This window comes from Myotis myotis, unplaced genomic scaffold (assembly GCF_014108235.1).
Source record: "Myotis myotis isolate mMyoMyo1 unplaced genomic scaffold, mMyoMyo1.p scaffold_m19_p_3, whole genome shotgun sequence".
NCBI lineage: Eukaryota > Metazoa > Chordata > Mammalia > Chiroptera > Vespertilionidae > Myotis > Myotis myotis.
The window spans coordinates 170260860-170288404 of record NW_023416335.1 but is presented as its reverse complement, the minus strand read 5'-3'; the positions used below and the strand labels follow the sequence as shown (position 1 = coordinate 170288404).

The 27545-nt window shown below is 41.5% G+C and overlaps 1 protein-coding gene and 1 long non-coding RNA gene across 9 annotated transcripts in view; both read right to left on the bottom strand.

The window, feature by feature from the left end:
• Positions 1 to 27545, bottom strand: part of YAF2 (YY1 associated factor 2) — a 120479-nt gene that overhangs the window by 78955 nt on the left and 13979 nt on the right. The window contains exons 1-4 of one of the 8 annotated variants that reach the window (XR_004965757.1): positions 14071 to 14085; positions 7049 to 7181; positions 6856 to 6955; positions 4133 to 4159 (exon numbers count right to left, since the gene is read on the bottom strand). The exons of 2 other annotated variants lie outside the window; for them this stretch is intronic. The gene's annotated coding sequence lies outside the window, so the exon portion shown is untranslated. Of the gene's footprint in view, positions 1 to 4132; positions 4160 to 6855; positions 6956 to 7048; positions 7182 to 12887; positions 13059 to 14070; positions 14086 to 15185; positions 15239 to 27545 lie in introns of those variants that run through there. 5 more of the 8 variants (XR_004965755.1, XR_004965754.1, XR_004965758.1 and 2 more) reach the window with 5 other exon arrangements.
• On the bottom strand, positions 25762 to 27331 carry LOC118649843. Its single transcript, XR_004965760.1, has 2 exons — positions 26811 to 27331; positions 25762 to 26008 (listed from the first exon to the last, which is right to left on the bottom strand). It is a non-coding gene; the product is annotated as an uncharacterized LOC118649843 (long non-coding RNA).

Genomic DNA, 27545 nt, shown 5'->3' with positions numbered 1-27545 from the left:
AAATGGGTAAGTAGTATAGTTTCTGAATTATAGCTTAATAAACTTGCTATTTTAAAAAATTCCTCTTGGGGAAATTTATTACAGCTTTAATGTCTTAAATGATTTTTATTTTCCTTTTCTTGTACAATTTTAGAATTATTTCTTCCCCTAGAAAACATACCATTTCACTTGGTTTAAAAAATTTATATACATATAAATTAAGTGATTTCTTGTGATCTTTAAAATTACAATTGTACTTGTAATTATATTTTTATATGCAATTGCCTTGCAATTATATTCCATTTTTAAATATTTATAATTACATTCCACTTTTAAATTTTATCATTTGTCATCTGTTTCCTGATCAGTATTTTCAGAACTTAATCAACTGAAAAGAAACAGATTTAATTTGAATAAACATCACTATTATTTTTATTATTGACTAGAGGCCCAGTGCACGGATTCGTGCACCGGTGGGGTCCCTCAGCCTGGCCTGCAGGGATTTGGCCAAATCCAGCTCTCCAAAATCCCCCGAAGGGTCCCAGATCTCAAGAGGGTACAGGCCAGGCTGAGGGACCTCACCTGTGCACAATCAGGGCCAGGGAGGGACCATGGGAGGGCTCCAGGGCGTGTCCGGCCTGTCTCGCCCAGCCCCGATAGGCTGGACCCCAGCAGCAAGCTAACGTACCAGTCAGAGCATCTGCCCCCTGGAGGTCAGTGTGCATCAAAGTGACTGGTCGAACATTAGCGTATTAGGCTTTTATTTTATAGGATTACTAGAGGCCCGGTGCACAAAAATTTGTGCACTCGGGGGGGAGAGGGGGTCCCTCAGCCCAGCCTGTGCCCTCTCGCAGTCTGGGACCCCTCGGGAGATAACAACCTGCTGGCTTAGGCCTGCTCCCGGGTGGCAGAGGGCAGACCCAATCCCTAGGTGCAGCCCCTGGTCAGGCTCAGAGCAGGGCTGATTGGGGAGTTGGGGCGCCTTCCCTTGTCATGCACAGAGCAGGGCGGATCTGGAGGTTGCAATGCCACCCCTAGTCACGCTCAGGGTAGGGCCGATTGGGGGGTTGGGGCACGGCCCCCTGTCACACTCAAGGCAGGGTCGATAGGGAAGTTGCGGCGCCACCCCCTGTCACGCACAGAGCAGGGCCCATCAGGGGGTTGGGGCGCTGCCCTCTATCACCCACAGAGCAGGGCCAATCAGGGGTTTGGGGCGCCGCCACTGTCACACTCAGGGCAGGGCCGATGGGGAGATTATGGCTCTACCCCGTCACACACAGAGCAGGGCCCGTGGGGGGTAGGGTTGGGGCGCCGCCCTCTATCACCCACAGAGCAGGGCCGATCAGGGGGTTAGGGCGCTGCACCCTGTCACACACAGAGCCGCAGGGCAATCAGGGGGTTTGGGCGCTGCCCCGTCACGCTGATCCCGGTGCCGGGAGGCCTCTCGGCTCCGCTGATCCCGGTGCTGCGAGGCATATTACCCTTTTACTATATAGAATAGAGGCCTGGTGCACGGGTGGGGGCTGGCTGGCTTGCCCTGAAGGGTGTCTTGGATCAGGGTGGGTGTCCCCACTGGGGTGCCTGGCCAGTCTGGCTGAGGGGCTGAGGGCCGTTTTCAGGCTGACGGGTGACTAAAGCTCCCAACCGCTCCTTTTTTTCTTTTTTCTTTTTTTATTCTGGGCCAGCTTTAGCTCTGAGGCCTAGGCTGCTGAAAACAGGTTTCTGGCTTTTGTTTACCATCTGTATTTGATACAATGTTGCGGTCCAGCTGGCTGAAGCCCAGCTGAGTAAAGCAGGTTTCTGGGGTTTTTTTTAGCTTCTATATTTGCAACATAGTTGCTTAGAGTTGCAGCTGAGAGACCGGCAAGTCAGGCGGGGAACGTTGGAGTTCTCAGTCACTGAAGCAAGCGAGCCTCCCTGTTCGCATCAGCTGCCTGGCTGCCGGCCGCCATCTTGGCTGGCAGTTAATTTGCATATCTCCCTGATTAGCCAACGGGAAGGGTAGCAGTCGTAATCCAATTACCATGTTTCTCTTTTATTAGATAGGATGGTCCATCTTACCAAATTCTGTATTTTTTTTTATTTCCTCTTCCCTTCTTTCTTTGGTTTTACTTTCTCCTTTTTGTAGTTGAATATCTGATTCATTTATTTTCTTTCAATCTAATACATGAATTTAAGGTTATAAATTTACCCTTAAAGGCCTTTTCTTGCATTCCTCAAGTTTTGATACAATGTTATTTCCACTTCTTTTAATTCTTGAAAAGTTCTGAGTCATTTTTTCTTCAATGTTGCTTCTCTACCATTGTATCCTTTTTTCTGGAACTCCAATAAGGCATTTGGTTGGAGCTTTTCAATGTAAAAGCTGACCTCTAAGACATCTTAGCTTTTCTTTCATTTTTTTCATCTCTTTATCTTCTTGTGCTGTGTCCTGAGTTAACACATTTTATCTTAAAATTAACAAGTTCTTTCTTCAGCTGTGTCCAATCTTCTATTATGTCCACTTATGGAGTTAAAACTTCCTATACATATTTCATTTTCAATATTTCAAATGATTACTTTATATGTCTATATATTTGTTTCTTGATTGTTCTTGTTCAATTATAATGCAATATACTCTTTTTTGATTTATTTTTTATTTTTTAATGCAATATATACTCTTAATTAAAAAAATGGAAGAGATATATTTTAAGCTAATATACTTTTAGGTGAAATGTTCTTTGAAAAGTTCTCCATTGTAAAACTCTTCTTTAAGGTAAAAAAAAAACTTCTTAAAAGTTCTCTTGACTGCCATTTTATCTACCAAATGTTATCCCATTGTGCCTACCTGCATCAAAGCATGGAAAGAACAAGTTCCATTATTCCCATTTTAGAATTAGAGAAACTGAATCACAGTAAAGTTGTTTTTTAAAAATATATATATATATTTTTATTGATTTCAGAGAGGAAGGGAGAGGGAGAAAGAGATAGAAACATCAATGATGAGAGAGAATCATTGATCGGCTGCCTCCTGCACACACCCCACTAGAGGGATAGAGCCTGCAATCTGAGCATGTGCCCTGACCTGGAATCGAACCATGACATGCTGGTTCATAGGTCAACGCTCAACCACTGAGTCAGACAGTAAAGTTCTTTTTCAAATACTTTCTCCCCAACTTTTTTTCTGAAAAATATCAAAGCCACAGAAGAGTTAAAAGTACAATGTATATCTATATGCCCTTCACTTAGGCTCAAAATTAACATTTGCAACATTTGCTTTATCTTTCTTTTTATTTCTCTTTATATATACACTAGAGGCCCAGTGCACGAATTTGTGCACGGTTGGGGTCCAGCCAGCCTGCCCCGATGGGGGCCGATTAGACTGGGCCAGCAGGGGGTAGGGGTCACAGGGGGGGGGCACCCCTCAGGGGATGTCCGACTGCCGATTTGTTCCCAGGATCGGGCCTAAACTGGCAGTTGGACAACCCTCTCACAATCCTGGACTGCTGGTTCCTAATCACTTACCTGCCTGCAACCCTCTCACAATCCTGGACTGCTGGCTCCTAATCGCTCCCTAACTGCCCCCTGCTGTCGGCCAGGTCACCCCCAACTGCCCCCCCTGCGGACCTGGTCACCTCCAACTCCCCCCCTGCCATCCTGGTCGCCCCTCAAGGCTCCCCCTCCAACCTGGTCGACCCACACAGCCTGCTTGTTCAGTCATTTGGTCGTTCCTCACTAACCCCGCTGCCAGCCTGGTTGTAGGCAGCCATCTTGTGAGGGCGTGCGGGTTAATTTGCATATTAACACTTTCTTATATGGGACTAGAGACCTGGTGCACAAAATTCGTGCACAGGCAGAGTCCCCCTAGGCCTGGCTGGCAATCAGGGCCGATCTGTGAGGCAACTGGTGGGGCGATTGGGGGGCACCTGCTGGCACCTGCCTTGGCCAGGCTGGCACCACCCACTCACTGGCCCTGCCCCCCACTGCCTACCTCTGTGGGAGGCGACCAGCAGGGCAATCGGGGAGCTCCTGCTGGCACCCATCTTGGCTGGCCTGGGGCTTGCAGGCTGGGGGCAGTTCCTACATTGAGCATCTGCCCCCTGGTGGTCAGTGTGCATCATAGCGACTGGTCATTCCACCAGTTGTTCCACCGTTCAGTTGATTTGCATACAGTGGGTCCTCGGGTTACATCGGAGATCCGTTCCTATGGTGCGACGTAACACAATTTTCGCCATAAGTCAGAACCCACCTACATAAGCACCTACGTCACTCACATGGAGCACATACACAGCAGTAATGAAGTGAAACAGTAAAAAAAATTAAAAGAAAGATAACAACTCCTGACCTTTACTTGTGGTAAATAAATAAAAAAAACATAAAGCACATGTACATATGTCAAAATGACAGAACTATTTTTTTTTTAATAAATAAATGGGAGATGGTGATGTAACCACGAAATGATGTATGTCAAGTCTGACGTAATCCGAGGACTGTCTATATTAGGCTCTTATTATATAAGATACACACACACACACACACACACACACACTCCCCAAATACCCACATTTTCTTTTCTGAGCCCATTCCTAAACCCATTCTGATAATTCAATTATAAATATTTCAGTATATACTGCTAATGAATAAGAGCATTCTCAATATAACCATCATACCATTATCAAACCAAAGAAACCATGAAATTGAATAGTCTCTTTCGTGGATGTGCGTAAGCAGACTCAAAACAAGCAATGAAGTCATCTGACTTTTGTTCTTTATCTTGGCTTGTCTAATGGACCTGAAATGGTTCTTTAGTGAATTATTTAGAAGTGACACTCAATCTGTCAAAGAACATTTCCTTCCTCAATAACCTTGAAAACAGATTTCATTTACTGCTTCATCAGACAGGTATATTTAAATCCAACTCCTCAAAATTAAGCAACAACCTTCTAAGATAGTCAAACCTCAAAAAAATCAAGTACACTGAATTTCCAGTTGTTTTCTAATGCGTCACAAAGTCTTAAAATAAAGCCAACCAACTTAACTTTCAAAACTATACACTCCTTGGTAATGTTCCATAAGAGAAGTTTATATTGTACTAAACAATAATTTCACTATACTAGTTTTGTAGGGGAAAAAACTGTTGTTCTTAAGAAAAACATACAGTACAAACAGCATTGATAAGCCTAAACCTGTTTATAAATGGGAGAAAAAAAACCTGTTAATATAGTTGTGAATTTAGATTTTTTAAAAAACCCACAATTTTTTTCAGTGGATACAATTTAATCTCAGTCACTGATGTTAGGGACTAAATAAGGTAAAGAACAATAGAATCCTATCCTTGATGCCCTGGCCTGTGTGGTTCAGTTGGTTGGAGTATTGTCCTATACACCAAAAGGTTGCAGGCTACATACCTAGGTTTCGAGTTCTATCCCTGGCCAGGGCACATAGGAAAGACAACCAATGGATGTTCTCTCCCACATTGTGTTTCTTTCTCTTTCTCTTTCTCTCTCTCTCTCTCTCTCTCTCTCTCTCTCTCTCTCTCTCTCTCTCTCTCTCTCTCTCTCTCATCTCTTTTTCTCTCTCTCTCTTTCTCCCCCTTCCTCTCTCTCTAAAATCAATGAGCATATATATCCTTGGGTGAAGACTTAAAAAAAAGACCATACAAGTCAGTTTAAGAGGTTTATTTCTAAAGAAACAGCAATATAACCTGAAGCTAATATTTAAAAACTAAACTGTATCCTACAAATAAGAATTATACCTATAATCACAGAAGTGTTTAAGATCAATCTATAATTAAATAGCTAACAAGAAGAGTGTTTACTATGTACTACTAGGCACTGTCCTAAATACGTCCCACGAATTCAACCCTCAGAGCAATCTCATGTTTCTACTCACTGAAACAGAAGTAACAGAGAGGTGCTAGCATAAAACAATTTATGACCTCAACCTTAGAGAAAACTAGAATGAAAGAAGGCCATTTCAAGAAAATGGAAAAGCAGAAACCAAAATATAAATATGACAAGTGTCCAGATAAAACCAAACAAAAGTTCCAAATTGCAGAAATTAGGGCTGGATAAATAGAATGGGATTGGATTATGAGAGGCTTTAAGTACCTAGCAAATGATGATAACTTTATAAAATAGCTAGAGCAAGCAAGCACCACTATAGGCACTTTATGTGCTAAAAGTGTCCTTTTAGAAATAACCTGGTGATGACTGACAGAGAAATGAAAAGCTCTGTCCGTTTCTAACATTTACATGCCAGCTCAATAAATTATCTTGTACTTGAAGAACCAGAGAGCACACATAGAAACAATTGCACCACCCTTCGCATCAATAGTCCATCCACAATGAACATGAAAATGGTAAATATAATTGCAGCATGCCCTGAATTATTTTCCCAATATACCTTCAGTGAAGTTAAAAGGTACAATCTAAACTATGTCAGTAAGAAGTGCTAGTCAAGTTATATAAAACTATTTTTGCTGTTCAGTACTATGTCAAAAGAATTTGGCCAAATTTGGCATAAGCATAAATTTTAGAGTGTTTAGTGTTTACTTCGATAAAAGCAACATTACAAACAAATGAATTAACATAATATTTCAACACAGAGATTCCTTGTATTGCTTTAGAACTATTATACTATTTACTATGAGGTAATAAACATAATTTTTATAAACAGCCATTATGTAAATGATACACTTTGAAATTAATGTCACATTTATTCATACACTATTTAAGAACTAGGTATTTATTATCCATACAATAAATTCTACAATCCATATTAAGCTTACAAAAAGACGCTATGGCAAACAACTTCCTTTCTTTGTAATTAAATGAGCTCCTTCTAAAAAGAAGAAATGTGAGAAAAACATCTCAAGCTTGAAAAAACTAGCTCACTTACCAGTAACTTGAGTTATCCTATTGGGTCTTTTCCCTCACAGATCCACCTCTCTTGCCCTTCTGTCCAGCATGAGATTCTTCCTGATGGACAGCCACTGGAACTGAGGGGGCATGCAGTACAGATGTATATGTAAGAAAGTTGGGGGAAGGGGATTTGGAAGATGCTAGAGACATGCTTCAGTGCACTTGCTTACCTTCCTGAAATTGGAAATTTCAACGGTTCCTTGGTCCTCGAGGCATTCACAATAACTTCAAAGAATGTGGATCTGTGGAGATTACCCAATAGGAGAACTCCAGTTACTGGTAAGTGATCCAGCTTTTTCTTCTCTATCAGAATAAGAAGATTATTTCATTTTATTTGAGATTATTAATACATACAGAACTACAGAGAAAGGGTTATAAATTCACCAGATAACTACATATGCATGCACCAAAGTAAATGCAGAAACTGCTAACCACAATGTCAACTAAAACTTCTGGCATTATTAGAAACACAAGCAAAACAAAACAAAACAAAACAAAAAACAGGCTTGATGGTTTCATTTTTAAAGTTCTACTATAATGGCAGTTATGTTTTAATATACACATATATCAGTTACCCCACTATTCCATTTCACTGAAACAACACCATCATTTTTAATATTAGTACAAGGATAATTAGTTGATCAAAATCTGTCATTCCCTAACTAGTCATTGTCATTAACATTCACTGAATTTTGGTTTAGAGGCCACTACAGTGGATTAACAATATACAAGGCTTGAAATAAAAAGCATCAACACAATTCCCATTCAGTATTCAGTAAGTGTTTAAAATAATCATTTGCCACCTACAACAAATCAACCACACACACATAAAAGTATGCCAGGCCATGGACAAATAACAACGCTGATTTTAAATACTTGTACAAAGTAATATGATAATATTTTTTATTAACTGTTACACTTAAAATACTTGCCTAAAAATGGACATGTCATTTAAAAAAATCCAACTGTTTCTAACAAAAGGAAAAAAGGTCTACTAAATAGAACTTTATCTTCAAGCTCACATTAATACATCCTATTACCTTTAACTGAATACATATTAATCAGGTACCTATTCATTTTAATGTGATACAGCAGTGATGACTTCAAACACCAATTCTTGTTGAAGATACAGAGAGATGTTTCAATAATATACCTCCCTTTTACCATTATGTTACTAAATAACTATCCCCCCTACCCTTAAGAAACTTTGGTTTCATGGTTCTTCATTCTATGGAAACAAATTAAAGATAATGTATTCTTTTTCCTTTGTTTTAATCATAAATAGGATAAAATGATGTATAAAATAGTTATTCAACAAAAAATTAAAAATATAATTCTAATAAATATCTTACATTTCTATCTCGTTATAAGGTAACTAGAGGCCCAGTGCACGGATTCGTGCACTGGTGGGGTCCCTCGGCATGGCCTGCCACTTCTGCCGGCCACTCCCACCTGCCACTCCTGCTCATCCTGGCCCCACTGTGCCTTCTGCTGCCGCTGCCGCTGCTGCTGCTCCAATGCGGTCTCTGGGTTGTGGTGGCCAGCCGTGAGCTCTGTGTCTGCACCCGTTGGTCAGCTGAGCAGTGCTCCCACTGTGGGAGCATACTGACCACCAGGGCGCAGATCCTGCATTGAGCATCTGCCCCCTGGTGATCAGTGCATGTCATAGCGACTGATTGACCAGTCAAACGGTGGACCAGTCGAATGGTCACTTAGGCCTTTATATATATAGATATTGTATTTCATAAAGGCTAACAGCACACGTCAAGACTGTTTCTAGATTTCTACTTATTTGAAGATACAAATTGTCTTTGGTAAATTATATTCACTTTTCTATAAATCTGAATTTTAAAAATAACAGTACTTAATGCACTAAATTTTTTTCAATTTATCTTTATTGTTCAAAGTATTACATATGTCTCCCTTTTTCCTCCCATTGACTCCCTCCTCCCCACTCCCGCCCCCTCCCCAGGCCTTCACCACACTATTTATTGTCTGTGTCCATGGGTTATGCATATAAATTCCTTGGTTAAGTTCTTCGCACCCCGCCCCTTCCCTCTGAGAATCTTAAGTCTGTTGCATGCTTCCATGTCTCTGGATCTATTTTGTTCCCCATTTTATTTGGTTCATTAGATTCCACATATAAGTGAGATCATGTTATATTTGTCTTTCTCTTACTAGCTTATTTCACTTAGCTTTCCAGGTCCCTCCATATTGTCTCAAAGGGTCAGAGATCCTTCCTTTTTTATTTATTTATTTATTTATTTATTTATTTATTTATTTATATATTTTATTGATTTTTTACAGAGAGAAAGGGAGAGAGATAGAGAGTCAGAAACATCAATGAGAGAGGAACATCGATCAGCCGCCTCCTGCACATCCCCCACTGGGGATGTGCCCGCAACCCAGGTACATGCCCTTGACCGGAATCGAACCTGGGACCTTTCAGTCCGCAGGCCGACGCTCTATCCACTGAGCCAAACCGGTTTCGGCATCCTTCCTTTTTTATAGCTGCATAGTGTTTCACTGTGTAAATGTGCCATGGCGTTTTTATCCACTCATCTACTGATGGGCACTAGGGCTGTTTCCAGATCTTAGCTATTGTAAATAACGCTGCCATGAACATATAGGGGTGCATGTATTTTTCTGACTGGTATTTCAGGCTTCTTAGGTTACATTCCTAGAAGTGGGATCATTGGATCAAATGGCAGTTCAATTTTTAATTTTTTAGGAAACTCCACACTGTTTTCCATATTGGCAGCACTAGTCTGCATTCCTACCAGCAGTGTACTAGAGTTCCCTTTTCTCCACATCCTCACCAGCACTTGTTTGTTGATTTGTTGACGGTAGCCATTCAGACAGGTATGAGGTGATACCTCATTGTTGTTTTAATTTACATCCCTCTGATGATTAGTGACTTTGAGCATTTTTTCATATGTCTCTTGGCCATTTTTATGTCTTCTTTGGAGAAGTGTCTATTCAGGTCTTCTGCCTATTTTTCCAATTGGGATGTCTTCCTTTTATTGAGTTGTATGAGTAATTTATATATTATGGAAATTAACGCCTTATCAGATGTATCATTGGCAAGTATGTTTTCCCATATAGTGGGCTCCCTTTTCATTTTTAAATGACACATTCACTAAAACAGGGACATTATACAGACATTCATTTCTAACTGTAAAAAAAGGATAAATACCAAAAAGGTCATCTAGTTAACTTTTCTAGTTAACTAAATAGAAATCTTGTTGACTTCTATTCCCTGAATAGTGAGCAAGTACATGGCATAAAGGTCCTGTTTGGCCCTAGCCGGTTTGGCTCAGAGGATAGAGCATTGGCCTGCAGACCAAAGGGTCCCAGGTTCGATTCCAGTCAAGGACACATACCTTGGTTGCAGCCTCCTCCCTGGCCAGGGCCCGCGTGCAGGAGGAAACCAATTGATGTGTTTCTCTGACATCTGTTTCTGTCTTTCCCTCGCTCTTCTACTCTCTCTTAAAAAAGGTCAAAGGAAAAATACTGACTGAGGATTAACAGGAAAAGAAAAAGTCTTATGTGATTGGATTGATAAAATAGACACAGGAACAATAATCCAAATATATTATCTTTATGATATTATCCTTATGATATAAGCTAATATAAAAGATGTCATTAAGAAGACACTGGGGGATAGGGGAGGCTAGGGGACTGTCTAGGGCAGGGGGGCGGGGAAATGGACACATGTAATACCCTTTGTATTACTTTAAGCAAAAAAAAAAACAAAACACTGATTGTGGGTAGTGGGATAGTTGTTTAAAAATAAAAGTCATTCAACACACACACACACAAAAAAAGATGTCATTAAGAGCCCAGCTGGCATGGCTCAGTGGTTGAGCATCAACCTATGAACCAGGAGGCCACGGTTCAATTCCCAGTCAGGGCACATGCTGGGTTGCAGGCTCGATCCCCAGTGTGGGGCATGCAGGAGGCAGCTGATTAATGATACTCTTTCATCATCGCCGTTTCGCTCTCTCTCTCCCTTCCTCTCTGAAATCAATAAAAATATATATTTTTAAAAAGAACTAAATAATAATTTCTAAATTTTATTTACAGAAAATGCAGTCTCCATTAAACTCAGGTCTTATGAATTTAAAATACAATCAAGTACTTTTTTTAAGAAAATGTAAGTGAATTAAAAGGTCTTGAAAATATTTTAAGGCAACCAAAATGGTCTCTTAGACACCAGTATTGAAAGCTATATTTGTCCTTGTTATCATGCCATAAGCTCAACTAAGATATAGATCTCATCAGAATAGCTTAGAAAAGAAATTCCAAAAATTAGGATGCTCTATTCAAAAGTATCCTGTGTAAGCTTTAATAGTAATAAAGCTCATCCACAAAAATGTACTCCTTAGTAATCATGAACCAAATCAAGCATTTCACTAATGAAAACCTATTCCATCAAATCAATCGGAACTTACGACAACACTGCTCAGGAAACAATGTGGTAGCAACTTTCACTTCCATTACTACCCACTGGTTTGAACATTATATTTTGCCAAGAAGTAACTTAAATTGCAACTGATTTTGATGATTCCAGATACATTATTTTCTAATTTTCATTAAAATTTAAACATTTAATGTTCAGGATAAGTCCTGGACTTGGAATCTTGTTACAGTGTAATAAAATTTGATATTATACATATATTCACACATATTTAAGTGACATTACTGAAGGGTTATATATAAATCTGGAGGAATGTATGAATATATAATTGAGTTGAGCCTCAGTTAACCAAAATAAGGTTAAAAGTGAGTTATAAACTTATTAAGTAATGTTATTTACAGAAAACTGTCCTCTTTTTGTCTCCTTAAACAGATCAGTATAGTATAGACTCCCACTTTATCTGGTTTTTCTACTAGAACTCCCTCTCATTATTATCCAGACAGGAAAAGTTCTACAGGGCACTGCAGTTATATACAAAAATTATTGTCTATTGTGCCTTAGCTCCCTTTTCAGTCCCATGATATACTATCCTCAGGGTCCCAAATTATAAATACCATCTCATTTCCTAATCAAAATTTTCCTTTTCCTCAGTTTTTATCTGCCATTTTCCCTGTATCAACCCATAACGACAAACAAAAGCAGTACTATTTTCTTGTTAATGCAAATTAACCTGAAATCAAGAGGGCAAAAATAGGGATAACAACTGAACCTACTTCACATGGCAGTTGTAAGGATTAACTAAATTAATATAGGTGTTTAGAAACAACACCCAGAATCTAACCATATATCCAACTATTAGCATGACCACCCAGAAATGAAATTATTTTCAAATGATGTTAAATGTAACCTTTTTTAGAGGGATGTAATCTAAGGACTAAAAGAACGATAAAGAAACTCTAAACTTCACTCAGAGATTTATTGTTTACGTTAATTCTGGTTCTATTATTTTGAAACTATATTTTTATATTGCAAGATAAAGAAAACAAGTAATTGATGTTATTAGAAATCACAATTTGCAACATAAAAGAGCTACAAAAACACGTTAATATTAAAACTGAATTGCAAATACCACTAGAAACTCTTGTTTTTTTTTTGTTTTTTTTGTTTTTTTATTTTTTTTTAAAAATATATTTTATTGATTTTTTACAGAGAGGAAGGGAGAGAGATAGAGAGTTAGAAACATCGATGAGAGAGAAACATCGATCAGCTGCCTCCTGCACATCTCCTACTGGGGATATGCCCGCAACCCAGGTACATGCCCTTGACCGGAATCGAACCTGGGACCTTTCAGTCCACAGGCTGACGCTCTACCCACTGAGCCAAACCGGTTTCGGCTGGAGTAGTCATTTTTAGAGACCAAAACTCTTGTTTTTTTAAAAAAGAATACACATAGTTGGGAAATAGTTAATAAAACATTCTAGATAGTAGTTACTAAGTAAATCACTATCGTTACCTACCAATTATATCTACTAATATTATAAAATCAGCCATAACATTAGATTTACTTTATTAAAGGAAGCTATTCATACTTTAAAAGTTGCCAGAAACAGCCAGGCTGATGTGGCGCAGTGGTTCAGTGTTGTCCCATAAACCAGGAGGTCACCAGTTCAATTCCTGGTCAGGGCACATGTGCAGGTTGCAGGCTGGATTCCCAGTAGGAGGTGTGCAGGAGGCAGCTGATCGATGATGTTTCTCTCTCATCAATGTTTCCATTTCTCTATCCCTCTCCCTTCCTCTCGCTAAAAATCAATAAAAATACATTTTTTAAAAAGGTGCCAGAAACATTTACACAAATAATTTTTCATGTTCCAATACCTGATTTTTATAAGCTAGAATTTTAGGGCTGCTGATAAATTCTTAATTGAAAATATGAGATAAACAGTATATAGTCATGCTCTTTACCGACACTTGATGGTAAAATTATTAATAATCAAACTGTTTGGAAAAGCTAAAGAGAAAGGATGCTGGCAGGTAAAATCTAGGACCCCTGCTCTGGACAGAACAGCTCTCCTTTCATCTACAGTATATTTTGGGCTTCCCCCATATTTTAAAATGAGATACTTCCATAGACATTTAATATCATCTAACATCTTCCTGCTCTAGTCCAAAATGTCAAGAGCATTATATGGAGCCTTTACACACTAATTATAGTTAGTATCCAAGTTAATATGCAAAAATGCCAACAATTATGTCAACATAATAAGGAAGTCTAACCTTTACTCTGTAATTACATTTTTTTTCTCATTTTTTCTTATATTAAAAATAATCTGACCAGAGTCTAAGCCCTGCATTAGTTTTCTTATCAATTCTTAATAACCATCTCAAAGATGTTAAGTACATATGTTCCATGTAAAAATGATTTTATAAAACAATGGAAAATTTTTCTAACATAATAAATTTCAATATAATCTGAAGTCAACAGTGACAGTTTTCAAACTACCTATGTTCTAAGAAATAACTTTGTTATTCGACACTCATAAAATCTGAATCATGAGTCACATCAAATCAAATGTACTCCACAGATGACTATCACTTTACAGACCAAATATAAATTTATGGAAAACACTATGATTTGCTTGGTTAGCTGAGCCATAAAGAGTGCAATGATTTACTCCTCCTAAAAACAAAAGAGCTTCTTCAAACCATTCATGCTCCTCCACAATTAACCACACAATTTTCGAAGAGTCTTCAAATTACTGTACATTTACTTACCATTTTAAAAGTTCTTAATAACAAGATGGACCAATTTTTAAAATTAATTCTATTAATTCCCATAGCTAGAATCAGGAACTACCTGTGGAAGTACAGGCTTAATGATAGATATTACTAGACTAGAGGCACAGTGCACAAAAATTTGTGCACTCGGGGGGGGGAGGGGGGTCCCTCAGCCCGGCCTATGCCCTCTTGCAGTTTGGGACCCCTCGGGGGATGACCACCTGCTGGCTTAGGCCTGCTCCCTGGGGGATTGGGCCTAAGCCGGCAATCAGACATCCCTCTGGCAGCCTGGGAGCCCTCAGGGTATGTCAACTTGCCAGTGGGGAGCAGACCTAAGCTGCAGTCTGACATCCTTAGTGCTGCTGAGGAGGCAGAAGAGGCTCCCACCACCACCGCTGTACTGGCAGCAATCAGCCTGGCTTGTGGCTGAGCAGAGCTCCCGCTGTGGGAGCACACTGACCACCAGGGGGCAGCTCCTGCATTGAGTGTCTGCCCCCTGGTGGTCAATGTGTGTCATAGTGACCAGTCATTCCCAGTCGTTCTGCTGTTAGGGTCAATTTGCATATTACCCTTCTATTACATAGGAGAGAGGCCTGGGCCATGGGTGGGGGCAGGCTGGTTTGCCCTGAAGGCTGTCCCGGATCAGGGTGGGGGTCCCGCTGGGGTGCCTGACCAGCCTGGGTGAGGGGCTGATGGCTGTTTGCAGCTGGTCACACCCCCTTCAGGGTGGGGGTCCCCACTGGGGTGCCTGGACAGCCTGGGTGAGGGGCTGATGGCTGTATGCAGCTGGTCACACCCCCTTCAGGGTGGGCATCCCCACTGGGGTGCCTGGCCAGCCTGAGTGAGGGGCTGATGGTTGTTTGCAGGCTGGTCAAGCCCCACCCCCCACGGGGACACTCACCAGATGGAGGTTTGGCCTGCCTGGGTGAGGGGCTGATGGCTGTTTTCAGGTTGGCCACACCCCCTTTAGGGTGGGGGCTCCCCACTGGGGTGCCTGGCCAGTCTGGGTGAGGGGCTAAGGGCTGTTTTCAGGCAGGCCAAGCCCCCCGGCGACGGAAGCTCCCAACCTCTCTTTTTTTTCTTTTTCTCTTTTTATTCTGGGATTTATTTACCTTCTATAATTGAAACTTTGTTGCTTTGAGTGGAGCTCAGAGCCGGCCGCGGCAGGCAGGAAGCTTAGCTTCCTCCATCACTGGGGCATTCAATCCTCCTGCTCACTCCAGCTCCATGGCTGCCGGCCGCCATCTTGGTTGGGTTAATTTGCATATAGTCGCTCTGATTGGCTGGTGGGTGTGGCTTAAGGCATAGCAAAGGTATGGTCAATTTGCATGTTTGTCTTTTATTAGATTAGATAAAAGCTCTCTTTCTTGAGAAACAAAGTTAGATACTAACATAATTATATTCATCTCCCAACCTTCCAATATTAACTTCCTTTATTTAACCTATAGAAATAACTCAGAACTGTTATAACTATCATGAAAGGCTTAGTACAAGCACTATACAAGGTTATCATTACAACTTAAAGAATATATTTTAATGCCACATTTGTTAAATAAACATTGCATAGAATGCAAGGAGAAATTTAAGATTTTGATGAAAGTAAAGGCCATTTGACATGGCTGACTATATCCCCTCCTTCTGAAAACATTATCTTCCCTCTGTTTCTATAACTACACTTTCCTGGGTTTCTTACTCCATATTTAATTTTTCTTTCTCCTCTATTTCTTTCTTCTTCTTAATGGATGCTCTCTTTCTACCACCACAAAAAAAAAAAAAAAAAAAAAAAAAGGGCTTTCTCAATTTTCAGTCCTAGGTTCTCTTTTCTCATGCTATGCAGTCTATTCTCTCCCTAATCTGTCTTATCACTTACGTGTCTTCAACTCAGTCATGTATACTGATAGCTACCCAATAAATATTTTTAGCCCTGTTCTCTTTCCTAAGCTTAAGCCCCACATATCCAACTGCCTCATAAGGCTCCTCTCTCAGATTTTCCACAGATACTTGAAATTAAATCTAGAAATGAACTATTACCTTACCCCAAACTTGCCCTTCTCCTGTTCCTCATGTCAGTGAGAAGTTCCACCACTTATTTACCCAGTCCTTAATTAAGTCAGAATCTAGAATTCATCTTTGCTTCTCCCCTCTCTACAACTCAACTTCCTATCTCCTACAACCATCTCCAAGCACCCAGTAAGTCCTATAAATTTCCTCCTAAACATATCTAGAATCCATTCATTTCTCTTTCCCACTGATGTTATCCTTGTTGGGCCACTACTGTCTCTTGCCTTGACTACTGCAATGGCTTCCACTAAATCAGCAGTTCTCAGCCTGTGGGTCGCAACCCCTTTGGCAGTCGAACAACCCTTTCACAGGGGTCGCCTAAGACTATCCTGCATATCAGATATTTACATTACGATTCATAGCAGTGGCAACATTACAGTTATGAAGTAGCAACGAAAATAATTTTATGGTTGGGTCACAACATGAGGAACTGTATTTAAAGGGCCAGAAGGTTGAGAACACTGCACTAACTGGTCTGTCTGCCTCTAGTTAAGATTCAACAAACAAGTAAGCAAGACATTAAGACAAGAAAACGTTATCAACTATACATTGAATTGATGGCCAAAAAAACATTTTAAACTGCTGAAAGAGCCAAGTATGAAGGTAACTTGGGTTTACATAAATTCTTTTATCAAATAAAACAGGAAAAATTAAACATACTCCATCCGACTAACAGATTCATGAAATGAAATTGTATTAACATCTCTTAAAAAACAAGAAGTGGAAAACAGTTTAAAGCAGCCACAGAATCAGATAAATGATAAGGAGTCATTGTGGTTCAGTTAAGCATTATCAATACCTACGTAAGACATAGGGACAGGCACTTAGAGTTTTTATTACCATTATTTACAATTATCATCTTTATTATTAAGAACAGTGCTCGTTTTCTTACATCATTTATCACCAAAAAGCCCTCTGGTTATATGACTATAAATGGCAAGGTAGGATTAAACTGAAATATGATTCCAGGATCAATGGTACTACTGTCAAGATTAGTCCAGGGAAGGAAAGAGAAACATAACAAAATATTTTCAATACACTGTGTAAATACAATCATTACATTTTGCATAGAACGCTTTAAGAGTAATTGAAACGGCATTCATTCTGGCCTAGGAATAAAGGAGTGCTGAGAGAGAGAGAGAGAGAGAGAGAGAGAGAGAGAGAGAGAGAGAGAGAGAGAGAGGGAGAGCGAGCATGCTTAAGCAATCATAAAGAAGTAGAAAGAAGTTGTGGAAAACAGGAGAGTGCAAGGCAGAAGTAACAGCATTATATGACACATATAAGATGACAGTATCCTAAAAAAGACCATGATTGTGCTGACACTCCAACCTTGAAAATAAACTTAGTCTTTAACTATGGCAAATAGTAAAAAATGCTGCTTTAAAATGTTTCCGTTCTTAAGTGTATATGCACTTCTTACCACTATTACACTACCAGGGTACTTTCTCCTTTTTTAAAACTTCTTGTTTATTGATATTTAGAGAGAGAGGGAGCGAAACATGGATTGGTTGTTCCATGTATTTATGCATTCATTGTTGCTTCTTATATGTGCCCTGACTGGAGCTCAAACCCATAACCTTGGTGTATCCGAAAAATGCTCTCATCAAATGAACTACCCAGTCAGAGCAGAAAACATTTCCTTATGCTCTGATTTTGTTAGTTACCCCACTAGGATCCCATGTTTGACAACAGGGACTGTTAAACCCTATATAAATTATATTACCACATGTGTATTTGATGTTTTTAGCTAACATTTTTTGAGGACTTACTATATAGTAGGCACTGTACCAAGTACTTTGCAAGAATTATCTCATCTAATCCTCACAACTCTATCAGGTAGGTGTTATCATCTCCATTTTACAAATGAAAAAACTGAGGCTCAAAAAGCTGAGTATCTTTCAAAAGGTCACAGTCAGTAAGTGGTGAGATCAATATTTAAATCCAAAGAGTGGAACTCCAGAGTCTAAACTCTTCACCACAATACTACATAATTATAGGGAATTATTAAATGTTGAAGTTCTTTTTTCTTCTTTCCATCATCATACTGAATACACATAAAAATTTAACATAGATACATATTTAAAAAAAATAAAACTGGATATATTTTCTTGCACTAAGACTATGTATGATGAAATCCTATACAAGGGAGGACAGCAAAATTACAGTGAATTACCAAGGTATATTATAGAAAAATGCTATGTAATCAAAGACATTAAGTTTATGGAAAATTGGCAACAAGGGAATAGTGACCAAATTTATTTATTTAAGACTGTCTTAAAAATTTTAATAAAAGTACAACTTGATGACATTATTAATTTATTTTGCATCTATAAATTGTACTGCTCGTTACTCATCTAATCAGATTATGTACCTTTGGACTTTACCAGCCCTGGTCTTAAAAAAGAGCAATGTGTCTAAGAAGATGGATGAGAAGAAAGGAAAGATACAGTGAAGGAAGGTGGGAGAAAAGGCTTTTCAAGAGAGAGCTTCAAATCTCTGCCACTACACAAAACTCATTATCAACTCTTGCTTTGAAATGTGAGACTAAGAAGTCCAGTCACAACCCAGTAGTGCTGAACAGAAGAATCTGAGCTGTAGAAGGCTAAATGGATGGAACAAGGCAATGATTTTCAAAATAAGGGTTTGACAGCAAACACGTTAAGAAATAAAAAGCAGAGGAGAACCAAGATGGCGGCATAGGTTAACGCAGGAGTTTGCTGCCTTGAACACCTACTTCAAAAGTGAAACTAAAAAACGGAAGGGACATCACCCAGAACCACAGGAACGCTGGCTGAGTGGAAGTCCTACAACTAGGAGGAAAGAGAAACGCATACGGACACTCAGAGGAGGCGCAGTGCTGAAGTCAAATTCGGAGGTGCGGAGGGCGCGGTTGGCGTTTTCCATCGGGAGGGAGTCGCAGACTCTGAGCTCCAGATCCGGGCGAGTCTTTAGGGACCCAGACTCAAACGGGAGAAGCGGGACTGTCTGGCTTCGGTCAGAGCGAGTGCAGCTTTCTCTCCGAGCTTTGCAGCGGGTGCTGGGACTCAGAGAGGCAGAGCCCCTGGGGACGGGACTGAGAGCCGCCATAACTGCTCTCTCCAGCCCACCCTGCTGATCCTGTGCGACCCGCCCCGCCCAAGCCCAGCACAGAGGCATTTGCCGGATAGCCTCAGGCAAACGCCAGATTAGCACCTCCCTAGAGGACAGAAGTTCTCTCACTGCTGACACAGCTGATTCTCATAGCCACTTGGCCTGGAGGTCAAACCCTCCCTGGAATTAGCTACAACAATCAAGATTTAACTATAAGACTGCGAACAAAGACCACTAGGGGGTGCACCAAGGAAGCATAACAAAATGCGGAGACAAAGAAACAGGACAAAATTGTCAATGGAAGATATAGAGTTCAGAACCACACTTTTAAGGTCTCTCAAGAACTGTTTAGAAGCCGCCGATAAACTTAATGAGATCTACAAGAAAACTAATAAGACCCTCGATCTTATATTGGGGAACCAACTAGAAATTAAGCATACACGGACTGAAATAACGAATATTATACAGACTCCCGACAGCAGACCAGAGGAGCGCAAGAATCAAGTCAATGATTTGAAATGCGAGGAAGCAAAAAACACCCAACCGGAAAAGCAAAATGAAAAAAGAATCCAAAAATGCGAGGATAGTGTAAGGAGCCTCTGGGACAGCTTCAAGCGTACCAACATCAGAATTATAGGGGTGCCAGAAGATGAGAGAGAGCAAGATATTGAAAACCTATTTGAAGAAATAATGACAGAAAACTTCCCCCACCTGGTGAAAGAAATGGACTTACAGGTCCAAGAAGCACGGAGAACCCCAAACAAAAGGAATCCAAAGAGGACCACACCAAGACACATCATAATTAAAATGCCAAGAGCAAAAGATAAAGAGAGAATCTTAAAAACAGCAAGAGAAAGAAACTCAGTTACCTACAAGGGAATACCCATACGACTGTCAGCTGATTTCTCAACAGAAACTTTGCAGGCCAGAAGGGAGTGGCAAGAAATATTCAAAGTGATGAATACCAACAACCTACAACCAAGATTACTTTATCCAGCAAAGCTATCATTCAGAATTGAAGGTCAGATAAGGAGCTTCACAGATAAGGAAAAGCTAAAGGAGTTCATCACCACCAAACCAGGATTATATGAAATGCTGAAAGGTATCCTTTAAGAAGAGGAAGAGGAAGAAAAAGGTAAAGATACAAATTATGAACAACAAATATGCATCTATCAACAAGTGAATCTAAGAATGAAGTGAATAAATATTCTGATGAGCAGAATGAACTGTTGATTATAATAGAATCAGGGACATAGAAAGGGAATGGACTGACTATTCCTGGGGGGGAAAGGGGTGTGGGAGATGCGGGAAGAGACTGGACAAAAATCGTGCACCTATGGATGAGGACAGTGGGTGGGGAGTGAGGGCGGAGGGTGGGGCGGGAACTGGGAGGAGGGGAGTTATGGGGGGAAAAAAAAGAGGAACAAATGTAATAATCTGAACAATAAAGATTTAATTAAAAAAAAAAAAAAGAAAAGAAATAAAAAGCAGCCCTGACCTGTTTGGCTCAGTGGATAGAGTGTCGGCCTGCAGACTGAAGGGTCCCGGGTTCGATTCCGGTCAAGGGCATGTACCTGGGTTGCGGGCACATCCCCAGTGGGAGGTGTGCAGGAGGCAGCTGACCGCTGTTTCTCTCTCATTGATGTTTCTAACTCTCTATCCCTCTCCCTTCCTCTCTGTAGAAAACGAATAAAATATTAAAAAAAAAAAAAAAGAAATAAAAAGCAAGACAAATCCTAATAAATAAAATGTATGAGTGTAGGTGATCTGGCTGAAGGTATTGGCAGCCAATGAGACAATTCCAGGAGACCTCACGGTTCTTATCAACACAATTAAAAACCCCTAGGCCCTTCTGAGGGAAGGTCAGCTATCTTCTACTCCAAGAAACTTACTTGGTTCTACCTGGCAAACCCATCTACTCCTACTCCCTATTTCCTCACAGGAGGCTTCCAGAGCCAGCCCTGAATGAGCTACATGACTGAAGAAATGTATGGTTGTGTATGAATAAACAGAAGCAAGGACAAAAGTTGTTAACAGAGGAGTCATTTTGGACACAAGAGTTCATGAGGGGAGTGTTGGCCAAACAAAGAAGGGACATCATAAACAGAGACATACCCACACACTCACATGCCTATATACACACGCATGCCCACATACACGCATACTTGCAACCCTGCCTGCACACACGCACATGCACACACAATAAAGCGGGGGGGGAGCCCTTGGGGAAAGTAGATCTGTGGAATGAACATCTCAGAACCATACCCAGCTCATCTTATCCTGAAAAAAACTATAGAGCAATTCTCTTCAAATTTTAAGGTGTGTATGAATAATCTAGGGATCCTGTTAAAATTGAGGTTCTGACTTAGTAAGTCCTTGGTAGGGGCCAGAGATTCTTCATTTCCTTTTTTTTAATCTTTATTGTTGAGATTATTACAGATATCCCTCTTTTTCACCCCATAGCTCCCACCACCCGGGTCCCACCCCACACCCCAGGCCCTCACCACCCTACTGTCTGTGTCCATAGGTTCTGCATACATGCATATAAGATCTCTGTCTAATCTCTTCTCGCACACACCCACACACGCTTCCCTCTGAGAATCGTCCGTCTGTTCCATTTCCATGCTCCTGATTCTATTCCATTCATGTTTACTCTGTTCATCAGATTTTTTATTCGACTTTTATTTTTTTTTAATATATTTTATTGATTTTTTATAGAGAGGAAGGGAGAGAGATAGAGAGTCAGAAACATCGATGAGAGAGAATCATCGATCAGCTGCCTCCTGCACATCTCCTACTGGGGATATGCCCGCAACCCAGGTACATGCCCTTGACCAGAATCGAACCCGGGACCTCTCAGTCCGCAGGCCGACGCTCTATCCACTGAGCCAAACCGGTTTCGGCTTTTATTCGACTTTTAGATTCACTTGATATGTATTCGTTGCCACTTTGTTTATAATTTTTTATCTTTACCTTCTTCTTCTTCTTAAAAAATACCCTTCAGCATTTCATATAATACTGGTTTGATGGTGATAAACTCCTTTAGCTTTTTCTTGTTTGTGAAGCTCTTTATCTGACCTTTAATTCTAAATGATAGTTTTGCTGGGTAGAGTATTTTTGGTTGTAGGTTCTTGCTATTCATCACTTTGACTATTTCTTGCCACTCCCTTCTGGCCTGCATACTTTCTGTTGAGAAATCAGCTGACAGCCATATGGGTAATCCCTTGTAGATAACTGTTTTTTTCTTGCTGCTTTTAAGATTCTTTCTTGTCTTTTGCTCTTGGCATTTTAATGATGATGTGTCTTGGTGTGGTCCTCTTTGGATTCCTTTTGTTTGGGGTTCTCTGCGCTTCCTGAACTTGTAAGTCTATTTCTTTCACCAGGTAGGGGAAGTTTTCTGCCATTATTTCTTCAAATAGGTTTTCAATATCTTGCTCTCTCTCTTCTTCTGGAACCCCCATAATTCAGATGTTGGTATGCTTGAAGTTGTCCCAGAGGCTCCTTACACTATCACATTTTTGTATTCTTTTTTCTTTTTGCTCTTCCAGTTGGGTGTTTTTTGCTTCTTCGTATTTCAAATCATTGACTTGATTCTTGGGATCCTCTAGTCCAGTGGTTGGCAAACTGCGGCCCCTTGAGTTTGGCTCTTCCACAAAATACCATGTGCGGGCACACACGTACAGTGCAATTGAAACTTCGTGGCCACACTCAAGGGACCAAAGAGCCACATGTGGCTCACAAGCTGCAGTTTGCCGACCACTGCTCTAGTCTACTGTTGAGTCCCCATATCTTATTCTTTATTTCAGTCAGTGTATGCTTAATTTATGACTGTTCCTTTTCCATTTTTTTGGCATTCTCGCTAAGATCCTTGAAGGTCTAAGTTCCTCGGAGGTTTCTAGAAGATTCTTGAGTAACTTTATAATTGTGGTAAAGTAGTTTGCTTTCTTCCATTTCTTTCATTTGTGACATGCTTCTTCCTTTTTTAAAAAAATATATTTTATTGGTTTTTTACAGAGAGGAAGGGAGAGAGATAGAGAGTTAGAAACATCGATGAGAGAGAAACATCGATGAGAGAGAAACATCGATCAGCTGCCTCTTGCACACCTCCTACTGGGGATGGGCCCACAACCCAGGTACATGCTCTCGACCAGAATCGAACCTGGGACCCTTCAGTCCAAAGGCCGACACTCTATCCACTGAGCCAAACCGGTTAGGGCATGACATGTTTCTTTGTCTCTGCATTTTGGCTGCTTCCCTTTCTCTATATTGAGTAGCTGCTAATTCTCCTTGAGTTGATAGAGTGTCCTTGTGTAGTAGGTGTCCTATAGGGCCCAGTGGCTCAGCCTCCCCAATCACCTGAGGTGGACACTCTTGGTGCACCCCTTTGTGGGCTGTGTGCACAGTCTTGTTGTAGTTGAGCCTTGATTGCTGTTGGTATCACTGGGAGGAATTGAACTCCAGGCCAACTGGCTGTGGGGACCAGCTGTGACGACAGTGGGAGAGCTGCTGTGCAGGAGACACTCTTATGGGGCAGTACTTGCTTCAGTGGGGCTTTGGTGCTCACTGAGTCTGCCCCTTGAGTGTGTCACTTATGGATGTGAAAAGTTGTAATCTGTTATGGTCTCACACTGACCACTGGGTACAGTGGCTCTTGGATCTCCAAGGAGGTACAAAGTCAGCCATTGCCTGGGGCCACCCAGCAGGAGCTAGAGAGAGATCTGCAGATTTCTCCTCTTTGTATCAGGTTTGGAAGTGCCCAGAGGAGACCCAGCTGTGAAGCAAGGCAGGCTGGTGCTGGTCCTGGTCTTGGGCTTTTATTAACCCTTTGATTGCCGACCAATATCCTAGGAACTATGCTAAAATTGCCAAGGCATTTTTGCTGATTTTACAGCAGTTTAGGAAAAAAATTATGAATCTCAAGTAAATGAAGTTACATATTCAAAAACTTAAGGAAACCTTTACTACATTTGTTTTTATCTTTGACATATACTGTTTGGTGATTGTATTATAAAATACTAGTAGAAAAAAATTGGAACAAAACATATAATGTTAAAAGAGGGAGACCCTTCTCCAATATCTTCCACAAAATTGTCATCTTCACAGCAAGAATTGACATATTTAGCAATATCATTATCACTAATAAAAGCAGACTTAGAACTGGAAGCCATTTCAAAGCTTTAGGGCTACAAAATCTGAGTAAACTTCATAAAATCGTAGTGCCTGTAAAAAATTAGGCAGATAAATGTCAGTGGTCAATTTTAGAACTACAAACATTCTGCATCATAAGTAACCTGCACTTAGGTGCCATCTGTCAATAAAGAGTGAACTACTAGCATCTAATAGTGACACTGTAGGAGGAGTGTGATAGCGCTCCTGGTACTTTTGATGAAAGACAGGAGTGCGATCAAGCTCCCCGGCACTCTAGAGGTTAACAGCTTTAGGGCTCCCTGATCCAGCTGCAGCTTGACAGCTTTTAGGCTGAGAAAGGACAGTCCATTTATATGCAAAAGTCACTGCAAACAGCTTGGGTGGGTGGGGTTGTAAATTGGGTGGGGCAGGGTCTCAGGGAATCTCCAGGGTGGAGCCAACAGAAATGTCTGCCAGTCAGCCCTGCACAGGGAGGTCCCAACACAGCAACAATGACCAATGTGAATACCTCCATCTGGAAGAAAGTCACCCCCGTGTTTCTGCCCTGAAGCCAGACAGTCCAGTTTCTCCCTATACCTGTCTGGGTCCCCCAGAGCCTTGCCTGGCACTGGAGCTCAGAGCAAGCAGGAGCTTGTGAATTCAGTTTGCAGTGCTGGCCTTTTAATAGTAGTAGCTTGTTCTCTAGCAGCCTGTGTGTCACTCAGCCCCAATCCGCACTGGTTTTTACAGCCCAGAGAGACTTCTTTCCTCAGCTCTGGGACCCTGGGCTGGGGGTCTGGTGTGGGACTGGGACTCCTTGCTCCTCCAGGCTGCCTCCAAAGAGGTGATCTCCCTCCCAATTAAAAAAGCAGCACACCCGGGTGCCGGACCAGCCCGTCCCATGCCTCCGCACCTCCTACCAGTCAGTGTGCTTTCTTCTTTACCTCTCTAGTATTAGTATTTCCACTCATCCAGCTTTCCCACGGTTCTGGATGATAGTTCTGAATTATAGTTGTAATTTTGATGTGGTTGTGGGAGGCAGCAAGTACAGGCATTTACCTATGCCGCCATCTTGGTTCCCTCCTTTTTTCTGAATCTTTTATTCATTTTAAAGGGAGGGGAAGGAAGAAGGAGAGATAGAAATATCGATCACGCCTCTTACTGGAGATCGAGCCCTCAATGTGTACATATGCCCTGAAATGGAATCCAACTGGTAACCTCTTAGGGATTGGGATGATGCTCAACCAACTGAGTCACATTGGCCAGGGCAAGATCTTCATTTCTAAAGGACACCCAGGTGATGCCAATAACCCTGTTCTTTAGACCAACTTCAATAGCCAGGGCCTACAGAACAATTATGTCCCAACATGTTCTGGTCAAATAAGGTTGAGAACACTCAAATAAAACAAGTTGTTCTTCTAAAAAACTTTTATTAAACTCCATGAAAATTACATACAATATTTTCAAACTTTCTTGATTTCTTGTTTTCAAAGAGCATTCCCTAGGATTAGTGTCTGTGAAACACACTGGAGCATAGAGGATCAGGCAAGGTGAAAGCAGTCAGGGGAAGTCAGAGAAGGCCACCAATTTGGAAGTCTCCTCCTTTCCCCCATTCTTCCAAACAGATACCTCAACTTCCACTTTTAAATGCTAATATCTATGTGTAAAAAGACAGAAAATAAACACATTAAACACAACAAAATAGCTATCTCTGGCTGGAGATATTATGACTAGGGGCCCTGTGCACGATTTCGTGCACCTTGAAAGGAACTGTGGGCCATGAGGCTGTGGTGGGCACAGGGGTGGGTCTCGGCCCATTCTCCACGCTCCCGCCAGGCCTCTCCCGCCTCAGCCCCCCAGTCCCCTGTCTGCCAGCAGTGCCGCTGCTGCCACTCCCATGCGCTGACAGTGCTGGCCCCACTCACACCTGCTGACAGCGCAGAGCAATTGGGGCCAGCACCAGCAGTGGGTGGAAGTGGGACCAGTACCGTCAGTGGGTACAAGCGGTGGCTGCTGCCTCAACCACCCCTCAAGAGCAGGGGGAGATGGACAAGCGCTCAGGGGTGATCGGGGCTGGCAGCTGCCGCTCGCACCAACAGTGCAGAGCAATTGGGACCAGTGCTGGGCGCCAGCAGCAGGTGGAAGCGGCAGCTCTGATGCTGGCAGCGGGCGCGAGTGGGGTCGTTGCACGCAGCAGATGTGAAAGGTGGCTGCCGGCCCCGATCACCCCTCAGAAGCAGGGGGAGGTGGAAAAGCCCTGAGGGGCAGTCGGGGGCAGCAACTGCAGCTTGCACCCAATGACAGCACTGAGCGATTGGGGCCGGTGCCAGGTACCAGCAGCAGGTGTGAGCGTCGGACAGGACCATGGCACATGGAAGCAAAGGATTTTCAGTAACCACCAGAGGTTCGCTCCAATGACAGCGACCGGTGCCCCACCTTGGCCTGGCACCCCCGCTCACCTGCTCCACCATCCCACTGCGGCCAACACCTGCCATGTTTGACACTCTGCAACCTTCTGCTGACGTCTGCCACGTTCTGCGTGCGCCCCCTGGTAGTTAGCGCACGTCATAGCAACCGGTTGTCCGATTGTTGCGCAGTTTGGTCTATTTGCATATTAGCTTTTTATTATATAGGATGGTGGACATTCCTACTTTCCTCCTTATACTTCTTCATTCTTTTATTATCTTCAATGAGCATGTACCAGCAGCAGGTGTGAGCTTTTGTAATCAGAATGATCTTAAGGAAAAAACGCTACCAACCATGCTCACTTTTATTTACATTCACATTTGAATGAATTACTTTATTCAGATTACTTTATTAAGCAGAAAAGATTTTCTAGCAAAGAGAGCTACTAGAGAAGAAAATAAAGAAATCAGAACATTTTTTAAATGTTAAAATTAATTTTAGAGAGAAAGGAAGGGAAAGGATAGACACACAGAAACAGCAATTAGAAAGAAACATTGATTGGCTGCCTCCTGCATGCCCCCTACGGGGATCAAGCCCACAACTTGGGCATGTGCACTGACCAGGAAAGGAACCATGTGCTCCTGGTTCATGGGTCGATGTTCAACGACTGAGCCACACCAGCCAGGCAGGAATCAGAACATTTTAGGATGTAGGCTAGAAATGAACATTGGTGAGGAGATTTTGGGCCTTAGGGGAACAAAAGATAAATAGCAAAAAGGGATGGAAAA